The 7391-nt window shown below is 42.8% G+C and overlaps 1 pseudogene; it reads right to left on the reverse strand.

Moving 5' to 3' along the window:
• Positions 1–2076: 2076 nt before the first annotated feature.
• On the reverse strand, positions 2077–2559 carry LOC142435933 (stathmin pseudogene; annotated as a pseudogene).
• Positions 2560–7391: the final 4832 nt, after the last annotated feature.

The raw sequence follows: 7391 nt of genomic DNA on the forward strand, positions 1-7391 counted from the left end.
CCACAGGTAGTGTAGTTTGTAAATTGAAGCAGAGAGCAAGCTATGGCAACCACACACTGATCTGATCATCACAAAGCAAGAGACAAGAAAGGTGAGGCTCACCAAGCCATTTACCTCTCTGCCCTTCAATTAAACCCACGTGTGTTCATTGGCCATGTTGGCACAATAAACCTACCTATCACAATGAGGATATTCTCTATAATTTCACCATAGCATCTGGGTAATTATGATAGTAATGGATGTAAAGCAACATTAAACATAAAATATGAACAAATGTTCATATGATTGGTAAAGTGAAAACCTGAGAGAGAGGACTATGTTCTCCCAAAGACAACATCCCCATCACCATGTAATTCCCAGAGCCAGGGGCCTCCATTGATCCCTTTTCAACTTTACATAACTATGTGCCTCCCACATGCAAATACATAATATGCAGCCATGTGAAACCACAGCACATGTACTTAAATTCGTATTCTTTCTCACCCTGGAGAGCATTTTCTGGGCGTCATGAATCTTATCCACATGAACATGAATTATGTGTGGACTTTCCTTTTTCTGGTGGAGACTCTGGGTGGTGAGTGCTTCAGGGATTCACACAGGAAGTCTGGGGATGCAGCATCTGAACACATGACCTACTGTTGCTCTTTTTATCTACAGGTGTCCTGGCTCAGGTCTAGTGACAAGAGTCAGACCCTGGACTGGTGAAGCCTTCACAGGCACTGGCTCTCCCTTGTGCTGTCTCCAGATTCTCTTTAACCAGCTCCGATGTCAGCTGGATCCGCCATGATTCAGGAAAGGGACTGGAATGGGTTGGTGATATACAGAGGGGTGCTAGCACACACTATAATCCAGCTCTCCAGTCTCAAGTCAGCATAACCAGGGACACCTCCAAAAGTAAAGTTTATTTAAAACTGAGCTCTGTGAATCCTGAGAACACAGCCGTGTATTACTGTACTAGAGGCACAGTGATGGGAATTCAGTGTGAGCCCAGACACAAACCTCCCAGCAACAGGCCATGGTTTCAGTAGATGCAAGGGCTGAGGTCAGTGATGCTTTCCTCTCAGAAGCTGTGGTTTCCCCACCTTGTCAGCACCTCTCTAGGGACACCATGCACAGACTCAAGAGAAGCTTCATGCCTCTGAACATGATTTATTTTCCTTGGAATGGGCTTTGTCTCTCTTTCACCATCTTCCAAAGACAGATTTCACAGTAATAGTAATTGATGAGATATCACTTTACAACTAGTTAGTTCAGGCAGGTGTCCTCAAACTACAGCCCGCAGGCCACATGTGGCCCACCGAGGACATTTATCTGGCCCGCCAGGTGTTTTTACCCCATTTGTTTTTGACTTCAAAATAAGATATGTGCAGTGTGCATGGGAATTTGTTCTTTTTTTTTTTTTTTAAACTATGGTCCGGCCCTCCAACGGGTCTGAGGGACAGTGAACTGGCCCCCTGTTTAAAAAGTTTGAGGACTCCTGTTTCAGGGTACCAACTAGTGCCATTTGTTGTCAAAGCTATAAATATTTCATGTAGAAAAAAATTCTCATGTGGAGTCCCAAATTGTCTCTATACCCTCAGATTTATCTTGAACCTTCTTGTAATAAATAATCACAAATGTAGTTTTTTTTTTCACTGCCACCAGCAGCACTTTGCAGTTTTATAAACCATTCAAGTACAGTAGCATCTGGTAAAATCGGGACAGAACTGGGATTTAAAAGCAAACAGATATTCAGCATCTAACAGTTTTGAGAAGCCACTACATACTCTTTCACAAACATGTTTCCACGGGGCCAATACAGTGCTAGCCATTCACCCAGTGCACTGAGTGCACCGAAGTAGAAAAGAGGCAACAAGAAAAATAGCTATGTTAGAAACACTCCAACACTTTAGAAAAAAAGAGTCAAACACTTTTTGTTTCTCCCCTTTAGCCCCTAAAACAACATCACATGGTCTGGATCTACCTATTTACGTCCTACGTTGGCTTCTAGTCTTTGTCAGGAGGGAAATAGTAATAGTAGTAAAATGACACTGGCCAGCACGGTCTTTGGATCTCGAGGAGGGAGGGGAGAAAGTCAGTCCTCAGGACAAACTAGTTGGCTGCAGTCTCATCAGCGGGGTCTTTGCATTCCTTGTTCTTCCGCACTTCTTCCACGTGCTTGTCCTTTTCTCGCAAGCGCTCCAGCTTGGCCACCATTTGTGCTTCTCGGTTCTCTTTGTTGGCTTCCATTTTGTGGGTCAGCTTCTCCTCGGCCATCTTGCTGAAGTTGTTGTTCTCCTCGATTGCTTTCTGCAGCACCTCCTTCTCGTGCTCCCGCTTCCCGGCCAGCTGCTTCAGGACCTCCGCCTCATGGGACTTGCGTCTTTCTTCTGCAGCTTCTAATTTCTTCTGAATTTCCTCCAGGGAAAGGTCCTTCTTCTTTGGAGGAGAAAGAGGGAATTCTGGGACGGCCTCTTTTGAACGGGGGCTGAGTATCAGCTCAAAGGCCTGGCCAGAGGCCCGCTTCTCCAGTTCTTTCACCTGGATATCAGAAGAAGCCATGGTGAACAGAAGACAAGAGACTGGAAGTGTACGCTCTGCAATCCACTGGGAAGGAAAGCCCTGCTCGGTCCAAGCCGCCTGGCCACACTCTCACAAATGTAGTTTTATGCAATCATTTTGGCTTAGAAGGCCCTAGAAAATATTGTCTATCCAAATATTGTTGTTTGAAAGCAAATAATTATTAAGAAGATCCTCAAAAAAAGAAAATAAACTCACCCAAAAGTGAAAGACCGCATACAAAGTATATATATATATTTATATATATATAAATATATATATAAACATATATACACACATTCTAATATGACACAAGGATGGTGATACTTTATTCACATACTTTGGACATGTTGCCCAGAGAGGCCAGTCCCTGGAGAAGGCCATCACGAGGGCAGTGACAAGGAGGAAGGCCCTCCAGGAGATGGACTAACAATGGCTGCAACAATGAGATCAAATGTAAGAACAGTTGTGAGGACAGTGCAGGACTGGGCAGTGTTCTGTTCTTTTGTGCTTAGGGATGCTTTGAGTAGGAACCAACTTGATGGCACCTATCAACAACAAATTCATAAACTTTGCTAAGTACTCTAGAATGTCCACCTTTTTTAGATTTTAAATAGAGAGGCTATCTACAGAGAAATCCATCTACTATAAAGATCGATAGACTGTCAAAATCCTATACAGGGTTGCTATGAATTGGAGTATACATTAGGGCAGTGGATTAGATGTAAAAATATTGATAGACTGCCTTTTCCACTGAAAAGTAAATGTTATTTATTGAAAATCTATTAGGAGCCAGGTAATATTCTAGGCACCCTAGTCATCCAGGATGAAACAATAAGTAAGGAGTAAAAAACTTCCTTTCCTCATGGATTGCCCATTGTAAATGCTCTTTATCACACTGAATATTATCAGTCCACTATACAGCACTCTAAGCTGCATAAAGTCTTAATTTTCAACCCAAATAAATTACTCAAGTTTGAAAAACAAAACAAGAACAAATTATAAACCTAATATTTCCTGACAGTGTCCATTTATGTCTATGTAAGTCTCAAGTCAGTGTTTTCCTTTTTCGAACACTTTCTGAGGTACTCAAATCACATTCTTTTAAATGTCCTTTGCATTTGGGAGACAAAAGTAAGACTGAAGGAGTATATCAGGGGTGCAGAGTGCGTGAAGTAAGCTTTCCTTACTTGCAGTCATTGGTACTTTCAATATCCTACCCCCAAGCCATCATTTTCAGGTCATCGATTTTCCTGCAAACTTCCTACTCATTGTCTAGCTTTCACAGGCATATGAGGCAGTTGATCCTCAAGTGACATCACACAATATGTAACATAGGTTCTCAGAGCAGATGTATATATAAAGAAGACTTGGTGGTGAGTGGACTAAGCATTAGTTGCTAAACAAAAGGTTAGCGGTTCAAACCCAGCAGCTACTCCTTGGGAGTAAGTTTAAGTATTGTGTGCCGATAAATATGGAAAGCTCTGGAAACCTAAAGAACAGTTATATTCAGTCCTACGGGTTTGCTATGAGTCTGAATTGACCCAATGGCGGTAGATTTACACTTTGAGGCAGAAGTTGTGTGTTTGCTTGATTGCTTGTGTGATTCATTCAGTGATTGCTTATTTTTTCTCCAGTACAGAAAGTAATGGCATCCACCCTGATTCTCCTACCAACGATATCCCAGGTAAACACAGGCTAGAAATTGTACATTTCTACTTGGTCTAGCATTTTAACTCAAGTAAATCAACCAACAAAAATGTGTAAGAATAAAAATTAATAAATCTCCAATGTGAAATGTGAAGGCCCAAAGGTACACTAGTAGTGAATTTGCAGAAGGTCCTAAGTTGCTCTGGGTTTGGATCTTTGGTTTTCTTCTAGAATCACGTCCATGTGAAACACTGATATATGAGGTGCTAAAATCTGGAGGTCCGTGGTCTTTAAAAAGCCTGGTCTGCAAAAGCAAAGTGGAGGAGAAATTAAAAAGTTGACGAAGAACGCTGAGGTCAGATGCCAACAAAGATGAAAAAAAAAAAAAAACACACGATGAGTGAGACACATGCCAGTGGAGTGAAACAAAGAGGCAGCAGAAAGAAGGGTATGGAATGAACTGGTTTTTTTTGGAACAAAAGGCCAGGCAGGCGGGTCAGGAGGATCTGAAGCATGTACATTCAGTGAGTGTCTCATCCAGATCAGGGGTCCCACATCGCCGCTCTACAAAGTGCCTTCAGCAGGTCAGGCACTCGGTGAGCATATTTTCACCGAATGAAACAGGAAAACTATAGTCCACGTGCTTTTGTGATACTCAAGAGCTACCAAGGCATTTGGAAAGGGAGACAAAGTGCCATTCCATTGCAACGTTGTAAAATGAAAAAAGAACACAGATGGTCACAGTAATGGGTGAGGGCTTGCAGGACAATATGACTTCTCTCCCGTTGTGCATGCGCATATGGCTCTAACTCTACATTTTCCACTAGAAATATCAGACTACAGTGGATCTGATGCCACCCATCAATGCTGCATTTTCTGGAATCCAATGAAGCTCCCACTGTCGTTATTCCATGTCAATGCAGAAAAACACATAGTGCCACTGATAAACTTTCCATCAGATTTATTATGTTGCACTTTTATTTTTCAACTTTTAGAAGGTAGAAAACAAAAATACACAGATGCTGCATTAGGCCAACTTGGGTTCAGGTGTTGTACTGTGGGTACACACCTTGTAAAGGGAGAGCAGCTATGACAGAAGGTACTTGCTGACCAGATGTGTTGCCTCAACACACAACTGTGTCTACCTCTCTGGCTCAGCTGGTTCATTCCCATGACCTCTTACCACCACGTTAGTGAGGTAGCATGACTTCTTCACTCTCACTGCTCCCTTCAAAAACCCAGAACCCCTGAAAGTGCTCTCTTTCTGAAAGACATCTGCCTCAAGGACGCATGGTCCAAAGAGTTACAAATTATTGCAACGAGGAGAACTTGGAGTAACTAAAGTCACCTTACAGTATTTATAAACACAAGGGGCACATCAGTTACTTATGTTATAATTGTAGTGATTGCCTACTACCCCCTGAATCCTCTTCATTGTCATCCGATGAGTCATCCGATGAGCCACCAGTTAGGCTGCTGTAACTGGTCCTACTGCGCCACAGCAGGTTGCACTGCTCCCATGCAGCAGCCTCTTGGTTCTTTCCATGTGTTTTTGATTCCAATGACTTTAACCTTGTTAACTTGGCCAATGTGTTTGTTACTGGACTGCCAATATCCGGGCCAGCCAGGTGAAGGAAGATCATGCAGTGGTTGGTGGAGTCACTCTCATACACTTGGCCTGTGGTTGGCTTTTTACTCTCCGTGGATACTAACTGAAACTCAGAAGAACCCCTTCTCGGTTCCATCAATGAGTAAGGCATTGAAGAAAGAACTGTACAGTCTACAACACCATCTTTTGGAACTCAGGGGCTCAGTTTTACAGAGCCATCTCCCTCCTTTACTATCTCTTGTTTGGATGATCTGAGTAGCACTTCAGATTCCAGGAAGTCTTGGACTTTCCTGCACTGCCTCCTCCATCTTCACTTCAGAATTGAGTTACATCATAGAGCAGAGTCCAGGGAACTACAAAAAAGATGCAACAGGAAAGCCACCTGCTCTTTGCTCTGGCATTGCCCTGTCTCTTCTGCACAGAACTGCCCCTTTGGGGTAAGAACTACCGCCCTGGTCTCAATTCTCTTGGCTACAGTGACCAGAGACTGGACTTGGAGGCCACCTTTATGTTCTCTTCCTTTGCAGATTCCCCTGTAGTGAGCGAGGAACACCATCGGAGCCTGCCAAAGAAAATCCTGCCACCTCCACTGACTTCACCACCACCAAGTCTCTTCACTCATCCACTCCGTCTGGAGAAATGTTCGTCATGGATTTTGTCTTCCTTGTATCCACAATCAAAGCTCATGGAAGCAGCAGTCAAGAGATCAAAAGATATATTAAATGTGGTGAATATTCAATATTCTTCAGAGTATTGAAGAGCCAGAACCTCACTTTAAAGACTAGGTCCACCTGAACCCCCCCAAAAGATTAGATAAAATAACTAATTCAGCATTCTATTGAAGTTGAAGTACATGTGATAATTCTTCAAACACCACTAGTGAATATTATTCAGGGTGAACCTAATACTCACCTTCCATGAAGAAGGGCCAAGTCTGTAGGGAGTTTTTAGGCTATTAGAAGAAAAAGGAAACCATCTAGCCTCAGGTGCAGTGAACAATTGTTGATTGCTCATGGAAAGTCATGGTAACCACTCACATAACAAGGGTTGACCTAGAGCAGTGATTCAATTCAATTGCTCCTCCAGGACTTCATTTCTGAATCTTCTTCTTTTTTTTTTTTTTCAAAATACCTACCAGTAACCTTTCATGACAGTCTTATTGATTAGGACTCACATTTCCTCAATACAAATGCTATTGTTACTATTGCCAGGTTTCATTGGTTTGGTCTTAAATCATCGTGTTGCCATGTACAATAGAACAACACACTGCCTATTCCTGTGTCATCCTCACAGTCCTTGCTATACTCGATCTCATTGCTGCAATCACGGTGACAAGCCATCTAACAGTTAGAATCTGTATGCTACACAGCAGGCTGGGTTTTTCTGTGTGCATTTGTCTATTGGTGTTAGAGCCTCCCGTGGGTTTCTCAAAATAGCCTGTTACGAATGGGTGTCTACTCTTTGTCCTCACTGCCTGTTTACTATTTCCCTGTCCCTAGTTGTTCTGCTCCATTCCAGCTGCAGGAAGCCCTCTGAGGAGTGGCGAAACCTCCCAGATCCTCTCCCTAACCTGTACCGACTTCTCCACACACAC

Source organism: Tenrec ecaudatus, assembly GCF_050624435.1.
Source record: "Tenrec ecaudatus isolate mTenEca1 chromosome 12 unlocalized genomic scaffold, mTenEca1.hap1 SUPER_12_unloc_4, whole genome shotgun sequence".
Classification (NCBI taxonomy): domain Eukaryota; kingdom Metazoa; phylum Chordata; class Mammalia; order Afrosoricida; family Tenrecidae; genus Tenrec; species Tenrec ecaudatus.